Below are 15,077 nucleotides of genomic sequence, written 5' to 3' on the forward strand. Positions count from 1 at the left end.
GTTTTTCCAAATACGTTTTCTGCGAGAAGTTATGAGCTCTGTCCCAAGACCTATTTTTCAGCCATAACAGAAGCTTATATTTCATGTCATCTTCACTTATCATTATATCGGCAATGCAAGAAAAAGGAGGTGAGATACATCAGAATGGTTAACAGGGAACTGAGAGCTGGGATTAGAAGCAAGAAGAAACAAATTGAAGACTTAAAGATGCAATTTGGATGTTTTAACCGTAAAGTGCTTAAATAGCAAAGTTTGGGTTGAAACTGTGATTTTTGAAACAATTCAGCAGTTTCGTAGCAGCTGAAGCTAAATAATCCAATCTCAGTCACTAGTTTTGAACTACAAGTGGAAATGTTGAAAAGGGAATATCTTCAAGGGATCCTGCAAAATTATCAATCTTCAGCAAAGTTAATACAGGTGGAGGAAACATGTATTCGAATGCAACTTTAAACTTTTGTCATAAAGTGAACACATTTACTACAGTCCAAAATATGTCAGACAGCTTGGAGGAGTTTTTGTCTTCACACATGGACAAAGGTCGACAACACACAAAGACGTGGCATTCTGATATTTTTGTATAATTAAAGGAGAAGTACATTTTACAGTTTATTACAAAGCTTGTTGCAGCTCGCAATGAACTCAGAAGTTATTACAGCCAGGTTATAGATGACAAGGAGAATGCTATTCTTGTTTATGGTAGAGGTTGGAGAAATGCCGTGTCAGGCATTGATGGAGACTCAGTTCTCAAGTTCTTCAAAAATATTTCAGATAGCTGAGTATGCCCCTAGTGGTACTTAGCTGACAAGCTCTTGATGCTGATTGCTTTCATTTCCAGATCATGCATGTCTCTTATCAAATAAAAGAAGTAGATGAGGATCAGGGACCATTAAAGATACAGTAGAATATATTATACATATTACAAGACTGTGTTATGGACAGTGGTAATGTTTTGTTCGCTGGTCTCTCAACGCTCCTATACACTTTCAAAATGTAGCTTTGATTAAATTTTATATGTTGAAGTAGAAAACAATTTTAACCTCTTTACAGTGAGGAAAAATAGCAAGGTTGAAACTGATGAAGAGAGAAGAAAGCGGCAAATCTTTTTGAAAGTTTTTGGCAATCAAATACTCGGTTGATAAAGATTTCGGGTCAAAGGAAAACTGTTTTAAATAACTCAGCAGTTTCGTAGCGCGCTACGAAACTGCTGAAGATGTTGATTTTAACGCCAATGAAGCAGTTTGAATTATGAGTGGGAATTTTGAAAGGGAAACGCCTAAAGGCATGCAAGACATCATCTGGAGCTGTCAACAGCCAATCAAGTCAAGACAGGTGGATGCTTAAAAGGGTGGAACATTCCAACCCAATTTTAAATTTTTGTTGTAAAGCCCCTTTATCACCGTTCAAGATGTATCAAACCATTTGCCAGCAAGGAACTTTTGCCTGCACACATGTTCATGGACGGAGCTTACAACACATCAAGAACATGGCAGTTTTCCATATTTTGGGTTATTAAAGGCTAGAAGACATACTTCTGTACATTCAAGCAATTTGAGGAAAACTGGAACCGAGAAGCAAGGGAAATCTCCTAATACTTCTGAGCAGTTAAAAGATTCAGCGTTCAAGGTCAATATGGAGTATTAAACATCCAGCTCAGCCAAATCGAAAAGAAGACCAGGTGTCAAAGAACAAGGAGAAGCCATTATGCATGGAAAATGGAGTTAGAGTTATAGTTAATTTAGAACTCTTTAAAAACTCTAGTCAGCACTTTATTGTATTTATTAGTTGGTTAAATAGCTGATAGGTGTCATTAGAGATAGTTATCGAATTCCCCTCATGCTGGAGGAGGAAGCTCGAATTAGTTAGAATAAGGATTCTATATATAGCTGAAACAGCAATGTAATGAGGGTTGGATATTTTATAAAATAGAGTACTGTTTTGGCTTATGTAAAGACAGAATTCAGTATTATAGGTTGGTTGTTTTTCTTCTCAGGATTCATGAGGGATTTCCATGTTTAGAATGTGTGATTTTATTCTTTCCTTAAAGTCTTTTACAGTTGCATATATGTGTAATCACTCAGAATTCATTAATCATGCTCTGACTTCCTGTATGCATGTATGAACTGTGGTTTTATATGAGCTGTGTTCTGAACATCTAAATGCTAAGTGCCCTGACTTCTATGTAAAAGCAGTCTCATTATTTACTGAAGTATGATTGACTCCATAGGCCCAATGGAAATTAGTTTAATGTTTGTCCAGCCTTCATATTTGTTAATGTTATTCCACAAGAGTTAGCCATCTTATTAATAGTCAAAATCAATAACCCTTTGAGAGAGCCCTCTCAGGCTAAGGAGGCTAAGCCTTAGTCAAAAGATTGGTTTGACACAGTTACTTGAAGTCTTCTTGGTCTGCAGCCTTCCAGGGCTTGATTTTGAGATAACATTTTGGTGCGTCTGTCGGGAGTCTGAAGATTACTCATTCCCGAAATTATCAAGAGACTGAACTTCTGAAGGTAGCAGGAGCTCAGAAGAATTTTCGAGGCTGCAATCTACCTTGGCGACTCCATTGTTGAAGAATTCGAAATTCATACATTCATGGTGATTCCACTGGAGTTATGAAGGACCCAGATGCTACCATTCTTACTTCAAGGTATGCATGCATAAATTTTTCAGGAATTCATGGTTTCCCAAATCATTTTCCCAAGGATGCATATTTTCTAAGGAATGGTCCAAAATTCAATGGAGAATATCTGAGTTTAACTTTGAAGCATATATCAGATTTTTGTAATTTTACCGAGCTTCTTAGAGTTAAGCATGAAGATGTTTGCATTATGTTGTTCTATGATTCACTTCAAGGGAAATGTAAACAATGGATTGAAAGTTGTCCTAGCAAATCCATTAAGTCATTTGAAGACTTTTGGCTTATGTTTTTGGAGGAATGGATAGATAGATCAGATGTGGTGGCAAACTCTCCTTCAATTCAAGGTTTCAAACAATGGAATAATGATCATAGTAATGGAGAAACTAATGAAAATTTTTCTTTGTCCTTGTCCTCGTATCTAAAATCATTTGACTGCAAGACAGAGGATAAGATGAAATTTTTGGATGAAGTTGCTGAGGACATTGAGAAAGACATTGAAGGTCTACAAGGTCAAATTCAATCATATAGTCTTCATGGTTGTGATCATTCTTTTCAAAAGGTTCCTATGTCAGAACATAAGGAGAGAATGCTGGTTCCTTTCTCTTTCACGATTGAGGAAGTGTACACTGTTGTTGAAAATCAGTTTGCACAACCAGAAAGTTACAAGAATCATCAAGCTGATCATGTATTCTGGGATCCTATAGCCAAATATATGGAAGAGTTTTACTCTCCAGTGTTTCAGTTTTTCTATGAAGATCAGAGGCAATTTCAGTGGCAGTGGTCATCGCAATATCATAGTGGCTCTGAATTCCGATGCAGTCAAAGAACTCAAATATCAGATAAGACAAATGATTGGCTACATTAGAAATTTCACATTGATTGAGCTGAAAGAAGTTTGAAATTGATAGGGTAGGTAGGTAGGAAAATGCAAATAAGCTCAAGGTTGACTGAGCATTTTTTTTTTAGTAGATATAGACTTCTCTCTCCTACGGTGATCATCAAGCTCAAGCCTGAGGTGAAGCCCCCAGAATCTTGAAGGGGATGCTTGTCAAGCAAATTTCTGTTTGTCATAAATGGATAAGGCACTGGACATGCGAGTTCTTAGTGTACTACTGGAGCACACTATCCCAAGTGGAGCCACTGTTATCACTAAACAAATTTCAAAGGAAAAGGTTAAGGTAAGAAATATTTGGTCTTGGTTATTCTCATGCTCCTTGCCTTGCTTGAGCCTTCAATGGTGCCTCTGCATAGTTTCAAGGCAGATGAGAAGGACATTTCAAGATAAAGAAGCTCAAGACAGTCGAATTTGGCATGTAAGCTGTGTTTTTGAAATTACACAGCAGTTTCGTAGCGCGCTACGAAACTGCTGTAGGTGATGTTTTTTACAGGCATATTTCTCTGTTTTAAGGTAGTCAACTTCCAGGAGGTCTCTAAAGCAACTGAAAGCCTATTTTTGGAAATGGAAAGAGGTTTTTATTCCTAACAGACTGAACTAGAAAAACCTCCTTCATTTTCCTCAAATCCATTACGATCTGAGAGAAATTAATGACCAAAGTTGCGCTACGAAACTGCTGTAGGTGCAGTTTTTCATTTCCTGTTTTACACCTGTTTTTCAAAGACAGATTCTGGGCGGTAGGGAAGGTGTTTCAAAAAACCAAGAGAGGTTTCTGTTCATCATGGATTGGTTCACAAAAGCCTTCTTTAGTTTTTCCAAATACGTTTTCTGCGAGACGTTATGAGCTCTGTCCCAAGACCTATTTTTCAGCCAGAACAGAAGCTTATATTTCATGTCATCTTCACTTATCATTATATCGGCAATGCAAGAAAAAGGAGGTGAGATACATCAGAATGGTTAACAGGCAACTGAGAGCTGGGATTAGAAGCAAGAAGAAACAAATTGAAGACTTAAAGATGCAATTTGGAGGTTTTAACCGTAAAGTGCTTAAATAGCAAAGTTTGGGTTGAAATTGTGATTTTTGAAACAATTCAGCAGTTTCGTAGCAGCTAAAGCTAAATAATCCAATCTCAGTCACTAGTTTTGAACTACAAGTGGAAATGTTGAAAAGGGAATATCTTCAAGGGATCCTGCAAAATTATCAATCTTCAGCAAAGTTAATACAGGTGGAGGAAACATGTATTCGAATGCAACTTTAAACTTTTGTCATAAAGTGAACACATTTACTACAGTCCAAAATATGTCAAACAGCTTGGAGGAGTTTTTGTCTTCACACATGGACAAAGGTCGACAACACACAAAGACGTGGCATTCTGATATTTTTGTATAATTAAAGGAGAAGTACATTTTACAGTTTATTACAAAGCTTGTTGCAGCTCGCAATGAACTCAGAAGTTATTACAGCCAGGTTATAGATGACAAGGAGAATGCTATTCTTGTTTATGGTAGAGGTTGGAGAAATGCCGTGTCAGGCATTGATGGAGACTCAGTTCTCAAGTTCTTCAAAAATATTTCAGATAGCTGAGTATGCCCCTAGTGGTACTTAGCTGACAAGCTCTTGATGCTGATTGCTTTCATTTCCAGATCATGCATATCTCTTATCAAATAAAAGAAGTAGATGAGGATCAGGGACCATTAAAGATACAGTAGAATATATTATACATATTACAAGACTGTGTTATGGACAGTGGTAATGTTTTGTTCGCTGGTCTCTCAACGCTCCTATACACTTTCAAAATGTAGCTTTGATTAAATTTTATATGTTGAAGCAGAAAACAATTTTAACCTTTTTACAGTGAGGAAAAATAGCAAGGTTGAAACTGATGAAGATAGAAGAAAGCGGAAAATCTTTTTGAAAGTTTTTGGCAATCAAATACTCGGTTGATAAAGATTTCGGGTCAAAGGCAAACTGTTTTAAATAACTCAGCAGTTTCGTAGCACGCTACGAAACTGCTGAAGATGTTGATTTTAACGCCAATGAAGCAGTTTGAATTATGAGCGGGAATTTTGAAAGGGAAACGCCTAAAGGCATGCAAGACATCATTTGGAGCTGTCAACAGCCAATCAAGTCAAGACAGGTGGATGCTTAAAAGGGTGGAACATTCCAACCCAATTTTAAATTTTTGTTGTAAAGCCCCTTTATCACCGTTCAAGATGTATCAAACCGTTTGCCAGCAAGGAACTTTTGCCTGCACACATGTTCATGGACGGAGCTTACAACGCATCAAGAACGTGGCAGTTTTCCATATTTTGGGTTATTAAAGGCTAGAAGACATACTTCTGTACATTCGAGCAATTTGAGGAAAACTGGAACCGAGAAGCAAGAGAAATCTCCTAATACTTCTGAGCAGTTAAAAGATTCAGCATTCAAGGTCAATATGGAGTATTAAACATCCAGCTCAGCCAAATCGAAAAGAAGACCAGGTATCAAAGAACAAGGAGAAGCCATTATGCATGGAAAATGGAGTTAGAGTTATAGTTAATTTAGAACTCTTTAAAAACTCCAGTCAGCACTTTATTGTATTTATTAGTTGGTTAAATAGCTGATAGGTGTCATTAGAGATAGTTATCGAATTCCCCTCATGCTAGAGGAGGAAGCTCGAATTAGTTAGAATAAGGATTCTATATATAGCTGAAACAACAATGTAATGAGGGTTGGATATTTTATAAAACAGAGTATTGTTTTGGCTTATGTAAAGACAAAATTCAGTAATATAAGTTGTCTGTTTTTCTTCTCGGGATTCATGAGGGATTTCCATGTTTAGAATGTGTGATTTTATTCTTTCCTTAAAGTCTTTTACAGTTGCATATATGTGTAATCACTCAGAATTCATTAATCATGCTCTGACTTCCTGTATGCATGTATGAACTGTGGTTTTATATGAGCTGTGTTCTGAACATCTAAATGCTAAGTGCCCTGACTTCTATGTAAAAGCAGTCTCATTATTTACTGAAGTATGATTGACTCCATAGGCCCAATGGAAATTAGTTTAATGTTTGTCCAGCCTTCATATTTGTTAATGTTATTCCACAAGAGTTAGCCATCTTATTAATAGTCAAAATCAATAACCCTTTGAGAGAGCCCTCTCAGGCTAAGGAGGCTAAGCCTTAGTCAAAAGATTGGTTTGAAACAATTACTTGAAGTCTTCCTGGTCTGCAGCCTTCCAGGTCTTGATTTTGAGATAACACCGTACTCACCAAGTGACTTCAGGGCAAGTCACGATGTTTGTGTTGGGGGCCTGTTGGGCATGGAATCCCCCCAAGGCATGTTTTGGGGCTCAAAACCCAAGTTTTAACCCAATATTGTTGTAAAGACTCCGCAAGTTGCAAGCGCAAAGCGTGAAATGTATGATAGAGTCACAGGGTTGTTCGCCCTAGTTTTGTAATGTAATTTCGGCCTACCCATGGTCCGCGGACCATGGGATTGTATAAATAGAGCGAGGCTCTAAGTGTAAAAGAAAACTAAGCATAGCGAAGAAGTAGAGAGAAGAAAGAGTCTAAGTATCTAAGTGTGTCTTTGGGTTGTAGGGTAGGAGAAGGCTTTGCAGCTGAGTGCGCAAAGGCCTAGTAGTTCGCAGCTGAGTGCGTAAACCCCTGTAGCTAAGTGCGCAGGGCGGAGTCGAGTCTGTAATCGAGGAAGAAATTAATAAAGAGAAGTTTTGTTACCAATTTGTGTATTTGTTCTTAGGTTAATGCATGTTTGATATAAATTGAAAATATATTGTTTAGTTACTACGCGCACCTGTATGAATTATTTATATTGCTAAGTATAACTTAACACATACAAGTAGGCTAAGTTAATCAACTAACATTGGAATACTAGTAAGGACTTGAGTAATAACAACATTCGGCCCCCGAGTAGGGCTGTGCGAAGGCAGCATCTCAGGCTGTGAGGTACGGGAAAGTGCGCATAGCGATGTATGCACAAGGTCGAACTGCACAACACTTGAACTCATCAGACATCTCCAGGGTGCAGAAACCTAGTTCTAGCACCCTCCCATACTACTTCGAGTGAGACCTCAGTCTGCGCTCTGCGGACTATTGCTAAAAGGGCCAGTAGTACTGGGATTTGTTTAGCTAAATCACCTCTGAACCTGGGTTAGGCCCCAATAAGCCAACACCAAGCTATACAACCAAGTCATCTTCTTACTACAGTAATTTGCATAATTTATCCCAACGTTGTTCACTAGGGATAAATTTCTTGAGTAACTTCCTGTAGACCTCATCCACTTCATTAAATTTGGAAAAAGTTGGTTTGGAAATAAAGATATGTTGGATTTCATGTTGGATGTCCAAATCATATGCCAATGCTTCTAAAAATGCTTTTCCTTTCATGTTGATTCTTCCTCCTGCAAATTTAGAAGCCTCTTTAGCCTTGGTAAGAAATTTATGACTGTAATTTGACCGTGTGTTGAGCTTGTCATTTATTACTAATAAACTAGGAAGTCCTTTTTTGTAGAGGGCTTCCAGCTTGTTGAATAACCTCTATACACCAATGTCCAGAACTTGAAATTTTTCTTCTAGTTGCCTGATCAAATTTCTCTTGGTCAATACCTTTTTGACCTCTAGTATGGTTTCAGTTATGTTCTCAATCTCCAGTTCTTCTAGTTCCTACTTGTTTTTGGAATTGAGGAAATTGATCAGCTTTGTAGCTTCCCTAGGTTTATCACCCAACTATACATTGATTTCTTCAATAGCTTCATTAGATCTCTCAATCAATTCCTTCTGCACAAATATAATTTTTATAGATGGCCAAATTTCTACCATGGATTCCTATATCCTTTTCCAAATTTTCTCTTTAACATGTGCTAGGGTATTTACCCATGGCAGTTTTCTTTTCCAACTGCTACAATCTCTGGGAAAGAGTCAGGGATTTCTGCATCTCTATTAGGAGAGAATTCTTATATCTAATGCTCTGCTCCTATAGGGTCTTTACATCCTCTCTTAAAAAAATTATTTCTTCTCCCTGTATCGACATGTTTTCCATGGATTGGGCCAGCTTGATTGAATCATTTGTAGTTTATGTGGGAGGTGTTGTAGAGGAGGATGTCCCTACTGTTGTAGCTGCTATAGGAATGCCTATTTGAAGTAGTGATGAAATAGGCATTGTATCAAGAGGAACCATAGCAAGTTGAGAACTTTGTTCTTTCTCTTTGATCAATTTATCCATCTCTGCCTCCATTTCCTTAATATGTGCACTCCGTTCCGCCAATAGCTTCAACATTTCTTATTTTTGTATCTCTATTTCCCCTAACTCTCCTTTGAGGGATGTTATATCAGCATTATTCTTTCTAATATTCTCTTCCATAGCTTTTGAATCTCTTGGATCAAATCCTTCTTTGATCACCATTTCCTCTAAATATTTAATTTGGTTGTCCTTGGCCAGAGAGGAAATTTTCTCCATTTTGAGTTGTGATTTAACATTATTCAAAGGTAGCTTCAATTAGAATTAGTAAGGTTAGTCTGTGTGAAGGTTGAATAAACCATTTCTCTGTTTCATTGGCCAAAATGAGCCCGTGTTGAATCGAGGAAGACTACTTCCTGAATTGAGCATAAATGTTATCATGGAGGGCTTCATTCCTCTGTTTAATTTCTTTATACCTATGGAATATGTCCAGCTACCTCTGTTCTATAAATGACTTTGGTGTATGAGGTGTTGTAGCTCGATTCCATTTAGTGGTTGAGGATGATGGAGAATCAATTGTGTCGCTGCAAAACTTTAAAGTATGTAGGCCAGAGAGTACAATAGTACCCTGTGTTTCCTCCAATGGTGGGAAATCTACCTTGGAGCTTGTCTTTGTCTTTTTTGAAAAAATCTTCAATTCCTTGGCTGAGACTTCTGTAACTAAACGAGAGTCCTCCTCTCTCAGGATTTTCTCAGTATTCTCTCTAGGGGTAGGAGTCTCTGAACTGGTTCTGGACAGCACCTACACTTCAGCCTCCTGCAAAGTGTTCTCTACCCAATCCTGTTGATTCATGCATTTCTCAATTTCTGGTCTCTGGGTATGTACATAGGGGGTTGTCTTCTGTTCCAATCTCAGCTTAGAAATTACCCCAAAGGGGTCATAAGACCATGTGAAGCTAAGGGGAAAATTCATATGTTTTAGAAAGAGGTTTGCTTCCTCTCCTACTACTCTATTGTTATAGATAAATGGCCCTATATGTGTTTTGATTCTGAATTGGGACTTCTTCTTAGCTTCCACAAAGTGAATGTTGTCTGATTGGATTATTTTCCTGATGTACTCCAAGGAAAATATCCTCATAGGAAGGTACTTTGGTAGTTTATAGGGTGGTAGCTCGGAGCCATAAACCTTGATTTCTGTAAATGACTGGTATAAATACCAATCTCCTATCTTCACCTGCTCACTAAGATGCAACACCTTTTGAATGTCCTCACTGATCCTGGGAATCTATTGTCCACTCAACAAACAAGTTGTTGGGTATACAAACTGATCTATAAAATATTTGAACATGAACTCCTATGGTTATTTTCTGATAATTGAAGTCCAAGAGATTATGGACTGAGGCTCTCCTTTCTGATCGAGTTTCTGGACTACAAAAGGAAACCTGTCTGTCTGGAAGAAAATAAACATATGCATAAGAATGGAAGAATATCTTAACAATCCTTTAGCTAAAAACTAAAGGAATTGTTCATGCGTTACATTTGCAAGAAAGTAACCATATTCAAAGATGACTAACATTCCTTCTTCTGTGGAAAAGGTGGATAGAAAGCCTAAAATAGGCTCATCTACACATTCATCTGAGAAGTACCCAAGTAGGCAAGACAGGACAGAGATGATCTGTCTGGTTCTTTGGGGGAAAATATAAGAGGGATAAGGGGTATTTTCTTGGCCAATTTAGAATCTTCTTGCAGGAATACTTAAAAATCTTGGCTCTTTGGGGAAAAGTGAGCTTTTCGTAAAAAAATTTAAGAGTATCAATGGAAAATGGAGTCAGGGATTCACTGAGTCGGACCTGTAACATTTGGTTTATATTCTCAGGGGTAATGGTGAAAATGATTTCACCATTAGGGAAGATGATATATCTCTTATTTGGAAGATAATATGCAAGACATTTGAGGAAAAACTCAGGGAAGTAATAAGATTGGAGAAAGACAAATAGGGGTAGCCTAGATTTCCAATGGTTAATCTCATCAGAATAGTCAAGATAGGTGTCACGAAACCAACAGTGTAATTCAAAGAGTTCCAATTCACATCATGTTTCGATGATTTTATAGTCTCTATTGTCTAAGGGAATGTGGTCTAAATCTACAGAGGGAGAAATCATTTGGTTTATCATAGTGGCATCAGTTTTGGTTTTGGGGGCCATCATGATAACAGGGTGAAATTGCAGAGGATGATTGTTAATTGCGCGGGAATAAAACTTGGAGGGAATTCCTCTATTAGCTATATTTGATCGATGGGAAAACAAATATCCAATTGATTGCACTATGAGAGTATGGAGTGAGGAAAGATTATGGGCGAGGGGGAAAGAGAAAATTTACAAGTTCACACAAGAGAAAGAATTGTTTGCTGAAACTCTTAATTTGGGAGGAGAATTTGCTTGGCAATGGGATGAATCGCAATGGGAGGAAGCGGTAATGGAAAAGTGTAACAGTTGGTTGACGTGGCGACAAGTGATAGGTGGATGGAGACACGGGACCATTGGCGGGAAATAAATGAGGGTTGAGTGATTTTTGGAGGGGGGTGTGAGCATTTTGTGGTAAGTAAGGGGGGATACGAAAATGTGAGGGGACAACACGTAGCAGCGGGGCCTGTTGTGTTAACCGCCTTTTCGAACCCCCCCCCCCCCGGTGCCGGTAAAGGGAAACATGGTGGGGAGCAAAAAGGCTTGGAAGCCATCATATGGAGAGTGGTTGCAATCAGGAGCAGGGAAAAGCACGAGGTTTAATGCCAACGGCACAAAATGTCATGTCGTGCATATATTTTTATACAATAAGGTCCAAACTTTGGACAAATCACACTATTACATATAGCCTTCCTTAAGATAATTTCCATTTTCCCCTAAGCTAATCTAACTAGAACCAATTAGGGTGCATTTAGCAGTGAAAACCCTCATTTATTTTGCCATTTATAAAGGACTAAAAAAATCTATTCAAAACTAATCTAATCATTACATTAATCCATATTACACAGTTGGATTAATTTATTCACCTGATCTACCTAATCTAATCTTAGCCAAGATTACACTATTTGGCTAATTTATTCATTCTAATCTAATTGACACAAATTGAAAATTGCTTGAACATGATTAAACAATATGTTTCAAACAAGAAAAAGGATTGTGACATATTGGACAAGTTGCACACAATTTCATGAATTTATTCTTAAAAAATTATTGTACTATCAGTGGCACTTCAACTGCATCACTTTCACATTTTTTCTTTTATGTGGGGTTCTTTTATCATTTTTTCTTTTTCTTTTCCTTTTTCTATTTTTTAATATATATACACCCTCTTTTCATTTTTTATTTTCATTTATATATATATTTTTTGGAAATCATTTGCAATATGCAATATTATTTACAATTTGAAATACTGAAAGAAAACATCCAATCATCATTTGATCCTATGAATCATAGGACCCTAACACCTGCAAGTGGGGACCAAAGGAACAAACCCTTACAAGGTTAAATGGATCAAGATTGGAAAGGTAAGAGAACTATAACCTCACATGTTTAACAAATGAAAGTGATCTTTTGGGGTCCAAAATCTTCTAGTGGGGAGGAGTGATCAGGGGATCAGAATTCAATGTTGTCATATCAGTGTGGAACTTGAACAACCATGTAGTTCTCGTCATCCTGAATCTGGCACAATGCGTTTCACACGAAACGCACTTTGTATGGTCCCAAAAACATGTTCTGTTCATTTTCATAAACAGGTGAATTTGGCAAAAATGCAACACTGCACAGTCAGCAGTCCGTACTACTGACATGGCAGGCTGATTGGGATGCCTACATGGAAGATTGACTATGCAATTGATTAGGCTCCTCCGTCGAATCATGTGGTGATAAGTGGTAGCTAACATGGGAAAATTTCATTAGTTTTGGGTGGCCAATCATAGGCTACCATGTGGCATGGCCAGGGGCCACCACATGGCAACCTGAGGGCCACCAAAATTTGTTAAGGGCTGAGTGGACCGGGTGGGGGTCAAACACCAGACCTCCATCCAACAAACATTTCCATATATCATTGTGCCACTATGTTACTTATTATATTATGTCATGCAAATTGTATTTAAACTTCAACATTGTGTCACTCGGAAAAGGGGCCAGCCCCTGGGTGTGTGCAACCCAATAGAACCGCGGGCGGAGCGGAGTGGGGGCCCGGCCGGCAGGGGTGGGCCATTGGCCTTAGTCCCAAGCACATGGCCCCCCATGTGGCCTGGATTTTCAGAAATAAGGCCTCATTGGGCATTTAATCGCTCTAATAATTTCGCCTGGAGTTTGGCAGAATTGGCACTCCATTAGCGAATTTTGGGGCAAAATTGTAGGACTGGTGCCGGATTTTGGGGAAACTGAGGTGATATTAGTAGGAAGACTTGGGGAAAACATAACTTCTTCATTTTTTGACCAATTTGGGAGAAAGAAGAGGCTAGACATGCATTTTTTGGCATTTTGGAGCCATTGGAGCAGGTTTTAGAGTTGTTTGAGCATTGTAAATGTATGTAATCACAATTTTGAGCATAATTGAAGAGGGCCAAGCCATTGGAAGTTGGACCAAGGAGACGTAGCCCAAGCGGGGTGAACTCCTTCATCATGTGTTGTTGTGATATTGTTTTGGTGATGTTCATGTCTGTTATATGTTGTTGTTTAGTGTTTTTTTATGTTAATTTGTTCATAAAATTTACATAAAAACACATCAAAAACTCATGGTTAAACTTGCAATTTACTCCATAAACCTTCAAGAACTTTAACATATTCTGAAGAGGAATTTGGCATAGAAACACTAACTTTCCCATTCAGATCACCAAATGAGGTCAAATTGCCTCCTATATATAGGCTTCCTAGGGTATGAGTTCCAACTTCTAGGCCAACTTGACAGGCTGGCAAGTCTACTAGGTCTTGGATGGCTCAGTAAAATACAAAAATAATTATTTTTACAATTTACAAGATGCCTAATGGGGTCTTCATATTATGGCAATGTCCCTATTTGACTTCTTGACTTAAGACAATCATAGAAGCACTCTCAATTAATGCTTAACCTATAAAAAAAAATTCTTGGGCAAGAAACCCAAGCTCAATAATAATAATCATCATTTTCCTTTATTTTACAAAATACAAGAATCAAAAGTACATTTCATATTTATGAAGACCAAACCTAGTTATACTTTCTTCAACACTCCCTCTTAACTAGGGAGGTATTCATAAATGGTACATGGCTATTCTCAATACTAAAGAGATCTCATAAGAAAAGTTGGACTAGTAATACATCTGTAGAGCATCATTATAGCCAACATTTTCACATAGCAAGGCCTTGACTAACATCTTTATCTCTAAATAGATCAGAGCACAATGTTGGCGAGACAAATTATTATAGACACCTTCATCATTTTCTCTCAAGGTACATACCCACCCAAGTGTTCACCGAGTATGACCTTCTAGGACTATTCTTATCTTGGTTCTCCATCCCTCAAAGAATATTGCTCCTCTTGCCTACTGTTATCTTGGATGCCCTGCCACATCCTCAAAGAGTATCAGATGCCAGATGATTACTCAATCCTCCATTATTTCTTCCAAAATGAAGACAATAATTATGTGTCTATCTCTCCCTCTCAACTAGGGAAGATATGTCAACCAATCCAAGCTTATTTAAAATTCACAAACTTCTTATTGGGAAGAGATTTTGTCAAAATATCAACAGTTTGATCATCGGTGTGGATATACTCCAGCTTCATCACACCATCTTGTACCATCTTTCGAATGTAGTGGTACTTTTTGTTTATGTGCTTCATTTTTCCATGAACTATCGGGTCCTTAGATAGTATTATACAACTAGTATTATCACAATGTATTAAGGTAGGGTCCAATGGTCCTGCAAACAGATCAGATAACATGTTTCGTAACCAAACCGCTTCCCTGCTTACTTCATGGTCTACAATTTACTCGGCCTTAGCACTACTCAAAGCCACTTTCTCTTTCTTTCTGCTCATCCAAGAGACCATGGAGGATCCTAGGCTAAAACATCCTCTTATAGTGCTTCTTCCATCTTTCGCCACTGCTTCCCCAATCGAAGTCATTAAATCCTTCTATATGAACATCTTTTCCTTTTTCGTACTTCAAGCAGTAGTGGATGGTTCCCTGCAGATATCTCAGTATATGCTTGGCAGTTATCCAATGATCATTTCTAGGCTCTATTTCAAACTAACTAAGAACATTCACTACAAAACATATGTCTAGTTGACTATTCACCAGATACATCAGGGAGCCAATCAGTTGTCTGTACTTAGTAGGATCCTAGACTAGA

Source organism: Pinus tabuliformis, chromosome 4_2, assembly GCF_031772625.1.
Source record: "Pinus tabuliformis cultivar Carrire ecotype Pingquan chromosome 4_2, CPIR1, whole genome shotgun sequence".
NCBI classification, from domain to species: domain Eukaryota; kingdom Viridiplantae; phylum Streptophyta; class Pinopsida; order Pinales; family Pinaceae; genus Pinus; species Pinus tabuliformis.